The sequence below is a fragment of the Somniosus microcephalus genome, chromosome 31, assembly GCF_052327205.1.
Source record: "Somniosus microcephalus isolate GS21.2 chromosome 31, FLI_Smic_1.0, whole genome shotgun sequence".
Lineage (NCBI taxonomy): Eukaryota > Metazoa > Chordata > Chondrichthyes > Squaliformes > Somniosidae > Somniosus > Somniosus microcephalus.
The window spans coordinates 31,909,310-31,929,270 of NC_141017.1; the positions used below are offsets into that span (position 1 = coordinate 31,909,310).

Genomic DNA, 19,961 nt, shown 5'->3' on the forward strand with positions numbered 1-19,961 from the left:
CGGACGAACTTAACACTTTTTACGCCCGGTTTGAGGCCAACAACAACTGGCCTGTTACAAGGGCGCCCACGGCTCAGGACAACCGGGTCTTCTCAATCTCCGTGGCTGACGTGAGCAAGACTTTTAAGAGAGTGAACATCCACAAAGCACCCGGTCCAGATGGAATCCCTGGGCATGTCCTTAGAGCATGCACTGACCAGCTGGCAGCCGTGTTTACGGATATATTCAACCATTCACTGTACCCAGTCTGTAGTCCCCACCCGCTTCAAGATGACATCGGTTATTCCAGTCCCCAAAAAAACAAAAGTAACCTGTTTAAACGACTACCGCCCCATAGCACTCACTTCTGTCATCATGAAGTGCTTTGAGAGGCTGGTCAAAACCCACATCAACTCGTTACTACCTGACACACTGGATCTACTCCAATTTGCCTACCGCCCAAACAGATCTAGGGATGATGCCATCGCCACTGTACTGCACACTGCCTTATCACACTTGGATAAGAGGAACACCTATGTGAGAATGTTGTTCATTGATTATAGTTCAGCATTCAATACCATTATCCCCTCCAGGCTTGTCAACAAGCTCAGTGAGCTAGGACTAAACGCCTCCCTATGCAACTGGATCCTGGGCTTCCTGACGGGCAGACCCCAGGTGGTGAAAATAGGCAGTAATACCTCCTCAACACTGATCCTGAACACGGGAGCACCCCAGGGTTGTGTGCTCAGCCCCCTTCTGTACTCCGTTTACTCACGATTGCGTGGCCACGCACAACTCCAACTCCATCATCAAGTTTGCTGATGACACTACCGTTGTAGGCCTGATCACAGATGGCGACGAGACAGGCTACAGGGAGGAGGTAAGAGCCCTAGGAGAATGGTGCAAGTACAACAACCTCTCCCTCAACATCAGCAAAACAAAGGAGATGATCGTGGACTACAGGAAGTGGCAGGGGGAGGGACACACCCCAATCTACATCGAAGGGGCTGAGGTGGAGAGGGTCAGCAGCTTCAAATTCCTGGGTGTATTCATTATGGAGGACTTAACGTGGTCCCATCACATCGACGTTGTAACCAAGAAGGCATGCCAACGCCTGTTCTTCCTCAGGAGACTGAAGAAATTTGGAATGGCCCCCCCAGATTCTCACCAACTTCTACCGGTGCACCATCGAGAGTATCCTGTCCGGCTGCATCACTACCTGGTATGGCAACTGCACCGCCACAGACCGCAAGGCTCTACAGATGGTGGTGAAAGCTGCACAACATACTATAGGAATTAAACTACCTGCTGTGCAGGATATCTACCCCGAGAGGTGCCGGGGGAAGGCCCTGAGAATCATTAAAGGCGCAAGCCACCCCAGCCACAACCTCTTCGCCCTGCTCCCGTCCGGTAAGAGAAACCGAAGCATACGGTCTCGTACCAGCAGGTTTTGAAGCAGCTTCTACCCCCAGGCCATAAGACTCATGAACGAATAATGTATTATTATTTATTACTGTTGTTTTATTTATTATTACTGTATTTCTATTAGTATTTTTATCATTGTTATGCCATATTTATTCCAATGTTGGGAGGACTCGTAAAAATCAACATTTCATTGTGCAGTACACACGTCTGCTGCATATATGACAAATAAAATTGAATTCAATTGAATTGAATTGAACCAAGGGTCTAGTAAGAAGGAGGGGTGAAAGGAATTTAGTATTAGTAAAAAAATAGTGCTGGTGAAATTAATGGGACTGAAAGCCGATAAATCCCCAGGGCCTGATAATCTGCATCCCAGAGTACTAAAAGATGTAGCCATGGAAATAGTGGATGCATTGGTTGTCATCTTCCAAAATTCTATAGATTATGGAACATTTCTTGCAGATTGGAGGGTGGCAAATATAACCCCACTATTTAAAAAAGGAGGGAGAGAGAAAACAGGGGACTACAGACAGGTTATATCGTATGAGGAGAGATTGGGTCGATTGGGCTTGTACTCGCTGGAGTTTAGAAGAATGAGAGGGGATCTCATTGAAACTTATAAAATTCTGACAGGACTGGACAGACTAGATGCAGGAAGGATGTTCCCGATGGTCGGGGAGTCCAGAACCAGGGGTCACAGTCTAAGGATAAGGGGTAAGCCATTTAGGACAGAAATGAGGAGGAATTTCTTCACCCAGAGAGTGGTGAACCTGTGGAATTCTCTACCACAGAAGGCAGTAGAGGCCAATACATTAAATATATTCAAGAAGGAGTTGGATATATTTATTAAGGCTAAAGGGATCAAGGGGTATGGGGAGAAAACAGGGACCGGGTACTGAATTTGGATGATCAGCCATGATCGCATTGAATGGCGGAGCAGGCTCGAGGGGCCGAATGGCCTACTTCACAGAATCACAGAAATTACAGAAACCCCACAGTGCAGGTAGAGGCCATTTCGGCCCATCGAGCCTGCACCGACACATATCCCACCCGATCCCCGTAACCCCTACACCAACACATATCCCACCCTATCCTTGTAACCCCACGTATTTAATCCCCCTAACACTAAGGGTCAATTTATCATAGCCAATCAACCTAACCCGCACATCTTTGGACTGTGGGAGGAAACCGGAGCACCCGGAGAAAACCCACGCAAACACGGGGAGAATGTGCAAACTCCACACAGACAGTCGCCCGAGGCCGGATTCGAACCCGGGTCTCTGGCGCTGTGAGGCAACAGTGCTAACCACTATGCCACCGTGCTGCCCACTTCTGCTCCTATCTTCTATGTTTCTATGTTTCTATGTTAGCCTAACATCAGTAGTAGGGAAAATGCTAGAGTCTATTATAAAGGATGTGATAACAGGACACTTAGAAAATATCAACGGGATTAGACAAAGTCAACATGGATTTACGAAAGGGAAATCATGTTTGACAAACCTACTGGAGTTTTTTGAGGATGTAACTGGTAGAATAGATAAGGGAGAACCAGTGGATGTTGGGTATTTGGATTTTCAGAAGGCCTTTGATAAAGTCCCACACAAGAGGTTACTGTGAAAAATTAAAGCACATGGGATTGGGGGTAATATACTGGCATGGATTGAAAACTGGTTAACAGACAGGAAACAGAGAGTAGGAATAAATGGGTCTTTTTCGGGGTGGCAGGCGGTGACTAGTGGGGTACCGCAGGGATCAGTGCTTGGGCCCCAGCTATTCACAATATATATCAATGATTTGGATGAGGGAACCAAATGTAATATTTCCAAGTTTGCTGATGACACAAAATTAGGTGGGATTGTGAGTTGTGAGGAGGATGCAAAGAGGCTTCAAGGCGATTTAGACAAGTTGAGTGAGTGGGCAAATACATGGTAGATGCAGTATAACATGGATAAATGTGAGGTTATCCACTTCGGTAGGAAAAACAGAAAGGCAGAGTATTATTTAAATGGTGATAGATTGGGAAATGTTGATGTACAAAGGGACCTGGGTGTTCTTGTACACCAGTCACTGAAAGAAAACATGCAGGTGCAGCAAGCAGTTAGGAAGGCATATGGTATGTTGGCCTTCATTGCAAGAGGATTTAAGTACAGGAGCAAGGATGTCTTACTACAGTTGTACAGGGCCTTGATGAGACCACACCTGGAGTACTGTGTGCAGTTTTGGTCTCCTTACCTAAGAAAGGATATACTTGACATAGAGCGAAGGTTCACCAGACTGATTCCTGGGATGGCAGGGCTGTCGTACGAGGAGAGGTTGGGTCGACTAGGCCTGTATTCACTAGAGTTTAGAAGAATGAGAGGGGATCTCATTGAAACGTATAAAATTCTGACAGGGTTAGACAGACTGGATGCAGGGAGGATGTTTCCCCTGGCTTGGGGGTCTAGAACGAGGGGGTCACAGTCTCAGGATACGGGGTAGGACATTTAGGACTGAGATGAGGAGAAATTTCTTCACTGAGAGGGTGGTGAACCTGTGGAATTCTCTACCACAGAGGCCAAGTCACTGAATGGCCCAGAAATTGGTGTCGGGGGCTTCCCGCGGGTGCAAGCCCCCGACCTACACTTACCTAGCGCGCCGACAGTTGAAGCCTGGCCCTGCCTGCATTTCCTGTCAGTGGCCCGGTTCAGCTCCCGGCGCGCTGTGCTTGCGTGATCCAGCGGCGTAGTTAGTTCGATGAGCCGGCTGGGATCACGTGAGCACTGAGCAACCAATCGGAGGTTGCAAAAGTTCATTCATGAGTTTGATAGTAAGAACTGTCAAACTCATGAAACCTCCGGGCGCCCAAAACAGTACTTAAACTTAAAATAAAAGTTTTAAAAAATCCCACTAATTAAATGAACTATTAATAACTGTAAAAAACTATTTTAAACAATAACTTAAATTTTTGAAAAAAACAATTTTATTAAAAAACGGGGCTAAAAATAAACTTACCTTGCTTTAAAGTATTTAAAAGTAAAAAATCTGTGGAAAAAATGTTTTAAATTTATTTAAATGACCACTTACCTTAGAAAATGAAGTCCTTACGTCTGCTTTTTACATTTCTAAAACGTAAAGACTTACCCGCACGTTAAAACCTGTGAAAAAAAAGGAATTTCAGCGCGCACGCGCAGACTCCTGTGCGCACACGTTCGCCCTCTGAACCCCTTCGTTCAGAGGAAAGGAAATGCCGGTTTCCCGCGCATGCGCTGTGCATGCTGAAAACCGGCACTTCCATCGGGCCCACGCGTGAGTACCCCGTCCGTACTCACGCGTTGGGCCCGGAATTACTGGGCCAATATATTTAAGAAGGGGATAGATAGATTTCTAGACACAAAAGGCATCAAGGGGTATGGGGAGAGAGCGGGAATATGGTATTGAGGTAGAGGATCAGCCATGATCATATTGAATGGCGGAGCAGGCTCGAAGGGCCAAATGGCCGACTCCTGCTCCTATTTTTCTATGTTTCCTGAGGCAGATCTGGACACGCTCTACCCAAATAATATGAACTTGCACAGTTTTTGGAGTTTTAATATTACATTTTAAGATCATATGCATGTTTTAGGAAGTTGCACTTATAATTCTCGTCTTTCTTTTGCACATCTAGCAACGTTTTTGTGTTCAACCTTCTCCTCACGCTATGCTGACACCCAGCCCTCCCTGGAACTCAGAACAGAAATAACTTGCTGCCTGGCCTCTGTGCTTGCTGCAGCACTGAGCATATAATTAGCACAACACCAATCTTTCGCAAAATGTCAAGAGAGGTAAAAGGGGGTATCCAAAGATGATAATCTGTGTCTCGCTAACATATCCTCTAGCAACAAGGCTAAGCGAAATCACCTTGTAATATCTGTTTGCTCTTACCTGTATATTCATCTCGACGAGCCCGAGAGGTGTGCAACACTATTCAAATCTCGGCGTGACACAGCTACAGGGTAAGAATACAACACCCCAAGTCAAACATCAGGATTAACTGCCCAACTTTGTCAATAAGTTCTGAGAAGAATCGGCCCCTAAAATTCTACGGCACCTTTCCTCCCTCCAGCATTTTACCGCGTTTATTCCGTGTTGTTTTAGTCACTGCCTCAGATATAAAATCAAAAACCTTTGCTTGTGGAGGTTAGGTGAGGTGGGGCAGGGTGAACTTTGACAGTACTTCTGCGCCCAGTTGCCTAACTGGTTTACATTTTTAGTTTTGGCACTTTTAAAGAAAGGAGTGTGATGAAATACTCTCCACTTGCCTGGATGAGTGCAGCTCCAACAACACTCAAGAAGCTCGACACCACCCAGGACAAAGCAGCCCGCTTGATTGGCAGCCCATCCCCCACCGTAAACATTCACTCCCTCCACCACCGGCGTACCGTGGCTGCAGTGTGTACCATCTACAAGATGCACTGCAGCAACTCGTCAAGGCTCCTTCGGCAGCACCTCCCAAACCCGTGACCTCTTCCACCTAGAAGGACAAGGGCAGCAGGCGCATGGGAACACCACCACCTCCAAGTTCCCCTCCAAGTCACACACCATCCTGACTTGGAAATATATCGGCTGATCCTTCATCGTCGCTGGGTCAAAATCCTGGAACTCCCTCCCTAACAGCGCTGTGGGAGTACCTTCACCACACGGACTGCAGCGGTTCAACGGCAATAAATGCTGGCCTTGCCAGCGACGCCCACATCCCATGAACGAATAAATTAAAAAAAATTAACCTGCCTCTTCTCTCTCCAGATGCTGACTGACCAGCTGTTGATCTCCAGCACTTTTCTGTTCAAATTTCAGATTTCCAGCATTTTATAGTTTTGCCCCTTACTATCTGCAGTCTAGCTGGTACGTCTAGTGTTTTATCCAAAAAGATGGAGAAGAACATTTGCAAGTCAAAATAGTAACAAGGCTAAGCGAAATCACCTTGTAATATCTGTTTGCTCTTACCTGTATGTTCATCTCGACAAGCCCGAGAGGTGTGCAACACTATTCAAATCTCGGAGTGACACAGCTACAAGGTAAGAATACAACGCCCCAAGTCAAACATCAGGATTAACTGCCCAACTTTGTCAATAAATTCTGCTAAGGAACGCCCTCTAAAATTCTACAGCACCTTTCCTCCCTCCAGCATTTTACTGCTTTTATTCCATGTTGTTTTAGTCACTGCCTCAGATATAAAATCAAAAACCTTTGCTTGTAGAGGTTAGGTGAGGTGGGGCAGGGTGAGCTTTGACAGTACTTCTGCGCCCAGTTGCCTAACAGGTTTACATTTTTAGTTTTGGCACTTTTAAAGAAAGGAGTGTGATGGAATACTCTCCACTTGCCTGGATGAGTGAAGCTCCAACAACACTCAAGAAGCTCGACACCATCCAGGACAAAGCAGCCCGCTTGATTGGCACCCCATCCACCACCTTAAACATTCACTCCCTCCATCACCGGCGTACCGTGGCTTCAGTGTGTACCATCTACAAGATGCACTGCAGCAACTCGCCAAAGCTTCTTTGGCAGCACCTCCCAAACCCGCGACCTCTTCCACCTAGAAGGACGAGGGCAGCAGGCGCATGGGAACACCACCACCTCCAAGTTCCCCTCCAAGTCACACACCATCCTGACTTAGAAGTATATCGGCCGTTCCTTCATTGTCGCTGGGTTAAAATCCTGGAACTCCCTCCCGAACGGCACTGTGGGAGCACCTTCACCACACGGACTGCAGCAGTTCAAGAAGGTGGCTCACCACCACCTTCTCAAGGGCAATTAGGGATGGGCAATAAATGCTGGCCTTGCCAGCGACGCCCACATCCCAGGAACGAATAATTAAAAAAAATAATGAACGCCTCGCTCATTTGGAAATAATTAGTCTGCTTAAAGAGAGACGCACACCGGGAGGTTTTAAATTGCCCCTGCCGTCCTCTCCTGCAAGGGCTGTCCCACTGCTGGCGAAGGTAGTCATGCCCTCTACTACCTCAATGGAAAGCCCCTTCCTCACCTGCGAGTGTTGGCAGGCTGCCCGACGACAGCGGGGAGCTAACTGCTCCACCTCAGGAGGCCAAGTGGGACACTTTTTTTTTTCAAAGTAATCAGGCTTTGGCAAGCGGACTTACCACAAGGGGAATCGCACTTGGGAATCTGGTGCGTCAGGCTTAAGCTTTCTCGCCCAGTGGCCAAGTTCCCCCTTCCCGTGCAAACGCAGGAGATGCAACACCTGCCCTTTTACCTCCTCCCTTCTCACCGTCCAGGGCCCCAAACACCCTGACATGAATCAGTCATTCATGAAAGAAAGACTTATGAAATAATACTGAGCATCCTGCGGGTGGCGCTGTCCAGGGAGAGTATAAATACTCGGGCCCGGGCCCAGCTTGCGCAGGACATTCTTAACAGGAACTAGTGAAGGACACAACTAGACCTCCATGTTGTAAAACAGTTGATTAAAGCTTTGTTTAACGCTTAGACCAAGTGCCTAGTAGTTTTCTTATGTCACACCCCTTCCAGGTGAAACGGCGATTCACTTGTACTCCTTACAATTTAGCATACTGTCTTCGCTGCTCACGATGCGGTCTCCTCCACGTTGGGGAGACCAAACGCAGATTGGGGGACCGCTTTGCAGAACACCTCCGTTCGGTCCGTAAGGGTGACCCCGAGCTTCCGGTCGCCTGTCACTTTAATTCTCCGCTCCGCTCCCACTCTGATCCCTCCGTCCTCGACCTCCAACGAAGCTCAACGTAAGCTCGAGGAACAGCTTCCGATTAGGCACTTTACAGCCTTCTGGACTCTCAACAATTTCAGACCATAACCTCGGCCCCTATTTTTACAGACGGCAGCTGCTGATGATTCTGCCTTTGCTATTTACACCTCTTCTAGTCTCATCTTTTATTTCTTAACTTGTCCCATTACCATCTCCTTTTGCCTCGCACCATCATCCCCTTTTGTCATTTAATCTCTCCTGCCCTCCACCCTATCACCCTTTTTGGTTCTTTCCTCCCCTCCCCCCTTTCCCTGCCCCTGCACTTGCTTTAAACCTTTTCCAGTTCTGACGAAGGGTCATTGACCTGAAACGTTGACCCTGTTTCTCTCTCTCTCCGCAGGTGCTGCCTGACCGGCTGGGCGTTTTTAGCCTTTTCTGTTTTATTCTCCATTGGTATTGTTTTCGAGATCCCTGCACACAGCACGCAAACCAAAAAAACAAATACCAAAGCTGTCCGATCCCAACATGTTGGGCGGCTTTCTTATCCCTCAGTTGTGATGCTGAGCTCAAAGGGTGGGGAGGATAGGCTGAGCTGGGCTAATCCGAGCAGATCCAATAAACTTTAATGAAGGTCACAGGCTGCCTTTCAGATGACGTTTTGAAGGCAAGTTTTGTCCTTCTACGAAAATCGGAGAGGAGTTTAATCAACAGTTTCTATCAAAGTGGAAGGAAACTACTAAGGGCCAATAGGGGGAAAGTTCCCAGTTGTGAGGCCGGAGACAGCACCGTCGCAAGAAGCCTATCTTTTAAATCTTCTTCAGTGTTTGTCAGATCTCTTTACATAAACCCACAACAGAATGGCGTAAATCACGTCAAGAAAGTGGACACGATTTCGATGGGGTGGAGGATTCGGGAGGGGGAGGGGGCGAGCGCTCGGCAGGGTGTAGCCCGGGCGGCTTTTGCTCCAGACCTCGTGCACTCAAAGGCCGGGAGGTGACAGCACGCGAAGGATCTCCTGCCATAAGGTAAGTCACTGTGTGTGTGGGGGGCGGGGTGTAAGGGGGTGACGGGAGGGTCTCGGGGCGAGAGCCCGGGGCAGGGGCGGGAGGGGGGGGCGGCGGAGAGAGGGCCTGAGTGGTCCCGAGATGACCTGGAAGGAAAATACCAAAACTGACCTTAAAGTGGCCTCGCCCAGCGGGAGAGCCACAATGACTTCCCCGCTCAGGCAAGAGTTAACATTGCACTTGGGGGCGGGGCCGATGACATCATCGGAAGCCCGATCTGCATATTTAAAGAAGGTCCCCAGCTGGCTGCAGATTGTGGGGTCCAAGCGGGAGAGCGGATGGTGAGTCACCCGGCCAATTTAAACCGCTCGAGGTTAAAATGGCCCCTAAAATCATTCTGATGAACAGCTCCTCTAACGTCAAAGAAATGGTTTGCCACACACACTTTAATCATAAAGACTGTGCCCCTTTTAAGAGCTTAAAAGGCAAGACTTAGCAGGTGCAGCTGTGCGAGGTGTTGATTGAATTACAATAGTACAGCACAAAAGGAGGCCATTCGGCCCATTGTGCCTGTGCCGGCTCTTTGAAAGAGCTCTCCCATTAGTCTCACTCGCCCCCTGCTCTTTCCCCGTAGCCCTGCAAACGCTTCCTTGTCAAGTATTTATCCAATTCTCTTTTTTAAAATTACTGTTGAATCTGCTTCCTCTGCCCTTTCAGGCAGCGCATTCCCGATCACCACAAAAAAAGATTCCACCTTATAAACAAATGCAGCTAATTCAGCAGAAACTGGGCTTCAAACCTGGCACACTCTAGGTCCGTGGGACTCGTTGCCACCTCAGGCAGTGTACTTATCGGCTGCAGCACCCTGTTAAGATCCTTTGGTTGTGCACTCTCCTCACCTTCCTCGTGATGTTTGGTCAGTAATGCAGTGCCCCGGCACCTGGCTTCTCCGCATCTCCCCGCCCCCCACCCCTCCTCTGCCGAGGGCGTGTCTAATTCCTGTACAAAAGCCGGCACCTGGGCGGCGCTGGGCACCACAGGGATAACTGGCATTTTGCTGGGCCTCCTCGAGTTGACACGCGCGAAAAAAAAAAAGGTACCCGGGCAGCAAATTTCACCGCAGAGGGCAAGCGCAGAAACCCACAGGCCAGCATATAAAAAAAATAAAGAACGCACTGATATTCCGTCCCTTCCCCTTGGTGAATGAAGCCTCGTCTTCCTTCCTTCTCTCCCTCCTACGGACAACACACCAGGTAAATAAAACACACCTCTCCAGCCTTACAATGAGAATTATTCTGTTAATTCAGTGGTTAGTTAGTTCGCTTGAAAGGCAGTCAAGAGTATTTGACAGGTTTTGAGATTAAAGGCACCAAAGGGAACAATAAAGAGAACTTAGTGTCTGGGTCACGGAACGATAAAAGCTTAACACGAAAGGGCTAAGGATTTGTATGAACGCACCCCTGAACAGGTTAAATGATTTAGCTATCGTCTCCTTTAAAATGCTGGATTATAACAACACCCTTTACTGTTCAAACATCTCGGCCCCCTCGTACACCCCCGGGCTGTTCGGCTTGTGCTCGCACTCTCCCAATCGGCCTGGAAAACGTGACCCTTTTTTTTTAATGAGTTAAAAACCAACAGCTGCTTTGCAGATGGAATCAGAGCAATCCAACCATCGGGACATCGAAAACAATGGCCCGGATATTCCGATCCCTACGGGTGGGTACGCTCTGGCTGCCCTGGAGAAGGGCCTCTGCGGGTGGATAGTTCCACTTTCTGGAGAACCTCCGCCCGCAGAAAACCCTTACAATTCTTACGCCTGGTAAAAGCAGGATAAGAGTTGAAAAAAAGTTTTTTTTAAATGTTTCACAGATTTATCATTTAAAAATACTTTAAAAAAAGGTACGTTTATTTTTAGCCCCGTAAAAAAATTAATTGTAATTTCAAGTCATTTTAAAAATGTGATTTAAAAAAAAAATGTATTTAAAGTTTTACTATGTTTTTGGGGTGATCTCTATTTGACAGGTCTTCCAGTCAAGTGTAAGAAGGGAGATGCCCTTCTGTGATTGGCTCCCCATGGCCCACGTGATCCATAGATACATAGATAGAAACATAGAAGATAGGAGCAGGTGTCGGCCATTCGGCCCCTTGAGCCTGTTCCGCCATTCAATGCGATCATGGCTGATCATCCAAATTCAGTACCCTGTCCCTGCCTTCTCCCCATATCCCTTGATCCCATTAGCCTTAAGAAATATATCTAACTCCTTCTTGAATATATTTAATGAATTGGCCTCAACTGCCTTCTGTGGTAGAGAATTCCACAGGTTCACCACTCTCTGGGTGAAGAAATTCCTCCTCATCTCAGTCCTAAATGGCTTACCCCTTATCCTGAGACTGTGACCCCTGGTTCTGGACTCCCCCGCCATCTGGAACAGCCTTCCTGCATCTAGTCTGTCTAGCCCTGTTAGAATTTTATAAGTTTCGATGAGATCCCCTCTCATTCTTCTAAACTCTAGCAAACATAAGCCTAATCAACCCAATCTCTCCTCATACGTCATTCCTGCCATCCCAGGTATCAGTCTGGTGAATCTTTGCTGCACTCTCTCCATGGCAAGAACATCCTTCCTCAGATAAGGCGACCAAAACTGCACACAATACTCAAGGTGTGGTCTCACCAAGACCCTGTACATCTGCAGCGGAGTGTGGGAGGCCAGCCAGGAGTGCGTCGGAATAGTCGAGTCTAGAGGTAAGAAAGGCATGGATGAGGGTTTCAGCAGCGGATGAGCTGAGGCAAGGGCGGAGACGGGCGCTGTTACAGAGGTGGAAGTAGGCGGCCTTTGTTACGCTCCGTATCTTGATTGGGGGCATTGCGCCCCAGGTGTTGGTTCTGCTGGGTAGGGTATGTTGGCAGTGAAGGAGAAAGGGGCAGCTTATGTAAAGCTAATGTTAAAACTTGTACTGACTTATCTTCAGGAAGTCGCAAAATGGTTCACAACCAATGAATCGCTTTAAATGCAGTCACTGTTATACAGACAAACATGACCACCAGTGCGTGCACAGCAAGATCCCACAAACAGTAAATAATGAATAACCGGCCGATTTGTATTTGGTGTTGGTTCATGGAGGGTTGTTGGTCAGGACACCAGGACAACTCTTGTTTTTGTTTGTATACTGCCATGGGATATTAAACGTCCACCTTAGCAGCCTGCTGGAGCCTCAATTTAACCTCTCATCCAAAAGACAGCACCTCCGACAGTGCAGCACTCCCTCAGTACTGCACCAAAGTGATGTGATGTGCCCAAGATTAGTGAGCGTCTGACACTGAATTTGACTGATTTTTGTCAGCTGATGTATTTTAATATACAAGAGCCTTTAAGTGGTAATCGTCTTCCTCTCGCGATGCTTGTAGAAGTACTGTAATGAGATTGGGAAAGGAGGGTTGGAGCCCACACAGTGCAAAACAGGGGCTGTTTAAACTTAAAAACAAATTGCAGTTTGGTCATAGCGAGTTTATCATGCATTGCCTTCATGGTGTGCTGTGCACTGTTCACGGTGTATGATGGGTACTGTACATCAAAGAGTGGCTAGTGGTTGACCCTAATGGCCAGCTGTAGTGTGTAGTAATTGTAGATGGCACGCTGCTGTGGTTACCTAATATTGATGTCTGTCTGGTGATGTGTATCTGCTGAAACTTGGGAATGGGTGTTCCTTCAGCATGGTGCATGAGCTACGTGGAGGCGATGGTGCCATTGGCTGCAGGCTAGAATCATTCATTTGCTATAGTCGTTCCAGTGTATAGAAAGAGTAGGGGAAAACCTAGGAAACTTTGGAAATGGGGGGAAAAGCCATTTGACCTAACGCTCCTTTAGAAGCTGGGGTGAGATGAAGAGGGGTGCGAAGAGGCTCGTGTGGAGCATAAACACCAGCAAGAGACCAGTTGGGCCGAATGGCCCGTTTCTGTGCTGTACATTCTGCAGTTGATGTCCATCCCTTTCTCTTGCTAAATTCTTCAAACCCCCCTTTTCTTCAGACACACACAAATGCTCGTCTCTTGAACCATTTGCCCTTCTCTGGGGTACCTTGCTGGCCTGAGGTAAGGAAAACGCCCAGTAGCTCATTTGTGTTGCCACCCAGGAGGCAAGACAATGGGGGGAAGATTGGGTCGCGCCCCCTTTGGGGCACTAACTTCGCCGGGGCGCTACTTTTAGCGCTCTGAAAAAATTAGCGCCCCAGCACCCGAAATTCACTGGTAGCGCCCCAAGAGGGATGCAGGGCGCTACTGGAAGCGCCCCGCCTCCCTCTTGGGGCGCTGCCAGTGAATATCCCGGCCCTACGTGCCACAGCGCCATGTGCCGCGGTACTGCAGGCCTTCCTTCCCTTATTAAAGGGGGAGGGGCCTAGCGCAGCGCGACCCAAGACCCAGTTGGGCTGAATTTCGCAGAAGGCGTTAGCGGCACCGCGCCCAGGCGCTAGTTGATTTGCGTCCTGTTAGCAAGGGCGCTAACGGGAGGCGCAAATCAACCGAATTTAGCCCCCAATGGCCTAGAAATTGGGTTGGGGTGCCAAAGTGACGCACCAAAGTGGCGCAAAAGTCGGCGGAGCGCAGGATTTAGCGCAGCGATCGGAGTGATACCGATCACCAGAAATTCAGTTTCAGTGCCCCTCGAGGGAGACGGGGCAAGGCTCGAGGCGCTCCGCATCCCTCTTAGGGCGCTGAAACTGATTATCGCAGCGCAATGTGCCGCAGTGCCACACGCTGCGGCACGGCACGCTGCGGTACTGCAGGCCTTCCTCCCACTGTTAAGGGGGAGGTGCCTGCAACAGCGCGATCCCCGCTCGCGAGTGCCGGCAAATGAGCCCGGCACCAAGGAGGAGTGCCGGGCTCTCAGGAAACAGCCGGCAATGCCGCGAGGGGGGGGGGGTTAGGAGGCCGGGGACGGAGGTGCTGGCAGGCGGCCGCCAAAAAAGCGTCTGCCCCGCACCTCCACCTTAACTTGCGCCGCTGCCGGCACAGTAAGGCCCCGTGAACCGGGCGCGGGTAGTGAACGGCGCAACTGCGGCGTTCGCTACCAAATATCGCGAACGGGGTGCGAATGGGGCGCTGCGCACACCGATGACGTCATCGGTGGCGGCGCAGCGCAACAGGCTAACGCCACCATTAGCGCCCCTCCTGAATATCGCGGGAGGCGCAGCCAGTGGCGCTACAGCCACTGCCTGCCTCTTTAGGCGCTAACAGGTGGCGCTACTCACCCAATTCCTCCCCCAATGTCTTTAAAAACCCTGCAGGCAATCTAAGGAATTATACCACGTCTTCTGACAACACCCAAGAATACACAGTGCCCAAGGCAAAGCTGGGACTGGTTATCTTATTAGAGACTATAACATTAAAAGCACTATAATGAATTGAATTTGAATCCAGCCTGAACTGTTGAGCTGATTTTTTTTTCTCTCTGGTGCTAATTAAATGAACATCCAATGGCCTAGAAATTCATTGACGCCACTTTTGGGGCGCTAAAGTGGGGCGTCCGCTAAAGTTTGCAGCCGCCGCCAAATCAATGCCACTTCTCCGATATTCATTAGCTTTGCCCTAGGAGTTCGGGCGAGCGCTAAAACTGCTGCTGGACGCCTCTCTTTGGGCGCTAAGCCGGAGGTGGTGATCGATAGCGCCGAGGCCGGGCGCAGCGCAGGTGCGGCCATCTCGTGATTGACAGCAGATACCCTGGCGCCGGCCAGCTCTTAAGGGGGAAGGGTCGACTGTGCCTGCTGCCACGCCCTGGATAGTGGAGCCCTCCAGCTAGGCCTGAACACTGCTGCTGGACCCAAATAGCACCTGAAGACATGGAGAAGGCCCGTGAACGTGCGCAGCGCTTCTCAGAGCGTGATCTGAGTGTGCTGATTGCTGCTGTGGAGAAGAGGCGCCATGTTTTGTACCCGGACAATGGCAAGAAGGCGACGGTCCGCGTCTACAGGAGAGCCTGGAGGCATGTCGCCACCAAGCTGTCAGCCAACAGCGACGTCCCCAGGAGCGGTGCCCAATGCCGCAAAAAGTTAAATGACCTCACACGCATTGTCAGGGTGAGTACCCTTTCCAGTGACCTCCTCATCCTTGCATGTGCACCTCACATTATGGGCAAAGGGACCTGAAAGCTCTAATGGCCAGCCTTCATCCAGCAGCTATGGGACAGGCATGAGCATCAATTGCACATTCTGCACTTAACACATTGGCCAAGCTATTCCACCATGGGAGGCAGTGCACACCAGATCATGGCGACACACTGGCCAGGCTATTCCACCATGGGAGGCAGTGCACACCAGGTCATGGCGACACACTGGCCAGGCTATTCCACCATGGGAGGCAGTGCACACCAGATCATGGCGACACACTGGCCAGGCAATTCCACCATGGGAGGCAGTGCACACCAGATCATGGCGACACACTGGCCAAGCTATTCCACCATGGGAGGCAGTGCACACCAGATCATGGCGACACACTGGCCAGGCTATTCCACCATGGGAGGCAGTGCACACCAGATCATGGCGACACACTGGCCAGGCTATTCCACCATGGGAGGCAGTGCACACCAGATCATGGCGACACACTGGCCAAGCTATTCCACCATGGGAGGCAGTGCACACAAGATCACGGCGACACACTGTACTTAGAGGCCGTCCTTTCTCTTGCAGGCCAAGCTGGCGAATAATCGCAAGAGCCGGACTGCGACCGGGGGAGGCCGACCCCATATCCAGCCACTCACCGACCTGCAACATCGCGTGGAGCGCCTCATGGGTGGCCGGGTGATTGGGCCCGTTGCATGTGGAGATGCCGACCCTGTTCTGGGCAGCAATGGTAAGGACATTGTGTGTTGTGTGTGTGATCACCTTTTGCACCTCTCTCGTCCCACTTGCGCATCAGATCTACATCCTTTGCCACTGTCCGACCAATGCGCTGAATGCCACCACTCATGCATCCCGCACTGACGCCCTCTCCTCACTCTAAAGCTACTCTTGTGCCTTCCTGCTTTCAGATGGTCAAGAGGAGGTCCCTCAACTTGCCAGTGACAGACCCTCCGAAGAGGAGCAGGAGGAGGAGCAAGAGGAAGGCGGCCCATCAGGGGAACCCTCAGCCGCGGCCACCCAGGCCAATGTAGGGGACACGTCTTCCCTGGAGGGCAGCGTGGCGGAAGTGTCGAAGGGGAGGGGAGCTCCTGGGACCTGCGGGCTGCAGAAAGGCGGGAGGGGGGTGGAAGCTCGGCGGCCTTCTCCCCAGAGGGGGGATGCGTCGGAGGGGAGTCCAATTGCTGGGCCCAGCAACGCAGGAAGGGTCGGCCAGCTCGGCGGCCTTCTCCCCAGAGGGAGAGTCCAGCCTCCAGTCAGGAGATGCTCTTCGCCGAGGAGATGGAACGCCTCGAAGACTTGTCCGCGGACTCGGAGCGCCGGCACACGGAGCTCATGGCGGCAGTGGCACGGTTGCCTGAGTCCATCGATTCCCTCTCTCGGAGTGTGGCCGAGTTCGGGCCCTCAGAGGCCACCAGTCGGGCGGAATACCGGGCAGGTCAGGCAACGAGTTGGGCGGAATTCGGGGCAGCTCTGTCAGCGACTGGCCAGGTGATCAGTGGTGCCGTCCAGTCACTGGCTGCTCTGATGCGGTCAGTGAACAGGTCAACACGGGCACTCACTGCTGCCACACTCGCTGTGTCAGCCAGGCATCGCCAGGGCACCCGGCGCGCTGCAGCAGCACAGCGGTCTGTCCCTCGGCAGATTGGTGCGCATGCTGCAGTGCTGGCCCGGGCGAGTGCCAGTGTCTCAGGCGACCAGCGAGCGCCTGCCATCCGCCAGCTTGCCGCCATTCCTCCAGCCGCCACTGCCAGTCCCCCAGTGGAGCTGCCAAGAGCTGCTGCAGCGACTGATGCTGGCCAGCCACAGCTGCAGCAATCAACAGCCGCCCGCTCGACGGCCAGACCTCGACTAGGCCGACCCCCAAGGGCATCTGCCGTCACGACATGTGCCCCTCAGGAGCCTGCCCCCAGCCTTGCAGCAGCCAATGGCCTTACTTTGAGGCGGAGCAGCAGGGCGGGCAGGGGCCACCCAAAGATGGCCAAGGCATCGCCCTAGCGGGCCAAATAGTCGAATGTGTGGCCATTTGTGTTTGTTTCTTGAGGCCGAGAATTGGATGTTTGTTTTTTGAAGGCCGATGATGTGATGTTTGTTTTTGACGAAGGCCGAGAATGACGGCCATTTTAGTTGCCCTATTTTGTTAATCCTCTCCAGGTTGTGGGAGCGAGTAATGTGTTTGAGTGTTTTTTGGGGGTTTCGTCTGTTTTTGGTTTTCATGTGGGAAGGGCCCAGAGTTTGTACAATAAACCATTTTATTTATTCACATTGTCCATGTTTGATCTTTGAAGTGTTTGTTGCCTTAACCGGCTGAGGGCTTGCGGAGCGGCTGCAATCATGTTCTATCATTGGCACAAGCCATTCCCTGACAGGGGGCCTAGAAGTGACGTTCAATAAGCTGCCGACGGGTGGCCCTTGGACCTTGTGCCTCCCTCCTGGGCTGGTACTCCTCGTCCTCGTCGTCCTCATGCTCCTCCTGCTCCTCCTCCTGAGGTGGTGGCCCAACGTGAGGTGGCAGTGCCTGAGTCCTGCGGATAGCCAGGTTGTGCAGCATGCAGCAAACGACGACGAATTGGGAGACTCGATCCTGCGAATACTGGAGGGCTCCCCCAGAGCGATCGAGACAGCGGAACCGTTGCTTGAGCACACCGATTGTTTGTTCTATGAGGTTCCTCGTCGCTTGATGGCTCTCGTTGTATGCCTCTTCAGCAGGGGTCGTGGGCGCGCGGAGTGGGGTCATGAGCCAGGTACACAAAGGATAGCCTTTGTCCCCGATAAGCCATCCTCTTGGGGGAGGCTGTGCCTGGAACATGTCAGCCACAGTTGTCTGTCGCAGGATAAAGGCATCAAAGCGGGCATTGACAGCTAGGATGCGCTGCCTGTGGTCACACACCAGCTGTACATTGAGGGAATGGTAGCCCTTCCGGTTGCAGTAATCCTCGGCATGCTCAAGAGGTGCCCGCAAAGCCACATGCGTGCAGTCAATGGCGCCCTGCACCATGGGGAAGCCCGCTATTCTTGCAAACCCCACTGCACGCTGCTGCTGCTTGTCCAGGGTCATGGGGAAGGAGATGAATTGATGTCTCCTTCTGAAAAGGGCTTCGGTCACCTGGCGGATGCAGCAATGCACGGCGAACTGGGAGATGTTAGCGATGTCCCCAGTAGCGGATTGGAAGGAGCTGGTGGCATAGAAGTTGAGAGCCACCGACAGAAACGTCCTGTGCATCAGCTGTGGCTGCAGATCTCTCTGAAGCAGCCGGCAGATGTCTGCAACCACCTCCCTTCGGAATCGCAGCCTCCTAACACACATCGCGGCAGACATGGTCAGATAGGAGGTCTGCTGGCGGTATACCCTGCGTGGGTAAGGCCTCAGTTGGCGACGCCTGTTGCCCCCTCTGCGTCTAGCCAGGGCTGCCACTCTCTCACGGCGTCTGTAAGCCCTTCTGGCATAAGGCTGAAATTCAGCGTTGCCACCCAATGCAGCCCCCATTATATGCTGGCAAACACTGAGCTCTGAATGAAGGCAAAGATAATTGGTAAGCTCTGGCCTGAGCCAAAAATACCTGTCCAAGTGTTGGTCCAAACCAGTAAACTCTCCTCCTTGGTCTCTGTCCAAAAAACCGTTGCACAAGAGTGAATGCTGCAAAATGGCTGGCCTTTATACTGCTGGGTAAGTGCCCTTTAATTTGCGCTCCCCGCGGCCCGGCTGGGCTGTGTACCGTTCCACGTCACAGTCGCTCGGGCCGCCCGGCGCACAATGGGCCGGCGCGAGTGAAGTTCCGGTTCGGGGCGCACAAAAGACGAAGTCCAACACCGCCTTCAGTGTGCCAGTGCAGCCTTCGGTCGCCTGAGGAAGAGAATGTTTGAAGACCAGGACCTCAAACCCGGCACCAAGCTCATGGTCTACAGAGCAGCAGTGATACCCGCCCTGCTGTATGCCTCAGAGACATGGACCATGTACAGCAGACACCTCAAAGCACTGGAGAGGTACCACCAACGCTGCCTCCGCAAGATCCTGCAAATCCATTGGCAGGATAGGCGCACCAACGTCAGTGTTCTCGCTCAGGCCAACATCCCCAGCATCGAAGCTTTGACCACGGGTCACATTGTCCGCATGCCCGATACGAGACTCCCAAAACAAGCGCTCTACTCGGAGCTCCGGCACGGCAAGAGAGCCCCAGGTGGGCAGAGGAAACGCTTCAAGGACACCCTCAAGGCCTCCTTGAAAAAGTGTAACATCCCCACCGACACCTGGGAATCCCTGGCCCAAGACCGCACAAAGTGGAGGAGATGCGTCCGGGAAGGCGGCGAACACCTTGAGTCTCTTCGCCGGGAGCAAGCGGAAGCCAAGCGCAGGTAGTGCAAGGAGCGCACGTCAACCCAAGCACCTCACCCACCCGCCCCTTCAACCACCGTCTGCCCCACCTGTGACAGAGACTGTAGGTCCCGCATTGGACTCATCAGTCACCTGAGAACTCATTTTTAACGTGGAAGCAAATCATCCTCGGTTCTGAGGGACTGCCTAAGAAGGATAAGATACTGAGGGGGCTCGACAAGGTAGATGCAGAGAGGACTATTCCCCTCGTGGGGAAATCTGGAACTCGGGGGGCAAGTCTCAGAATAAAGGGTCGCCTTTTTAGAACTGAAATGAGGAGGAATTTCTTCTCTCAGAGGGTCGTAAATCTGTGGAATTCTCTGCCCCAGAGAGCCGTGGAGGCTGGGTCATTAAGTACATTTAAGGTGGA

The 19,961-nt window shown here is 51.3% G+C and overlaps 1 protein-coding gene across 1 annotated transcript in view; it reads right to left on the reverse strand.

Moving 5' to 3' along the window:
• LOC147097710 (microfibril-associated glycoprotein 4-like) overlaps nucleotides 1-6,947 on the reverse strand; it is a 57,877-nt gene extending 50,930 nt beyond the window's left edge. The window contains exons 1-2 of the mRNA XM_085971740.1: nucleotides 6,367-6,947; nucleotides 5,305-5,368 (exon numbers count right to left, since the gene is read on the reverse strand). The gene's annotated coding sequence lies outside the window, so the exon portion shown is untranslated. The remainder of the gene's footprint in view (nucleotides 1-5,304; nucleotides 5,369-6,366) is intronic.
• Nucleotides 6,948-19,961: the final 13,014 nt, after the last annotated feature.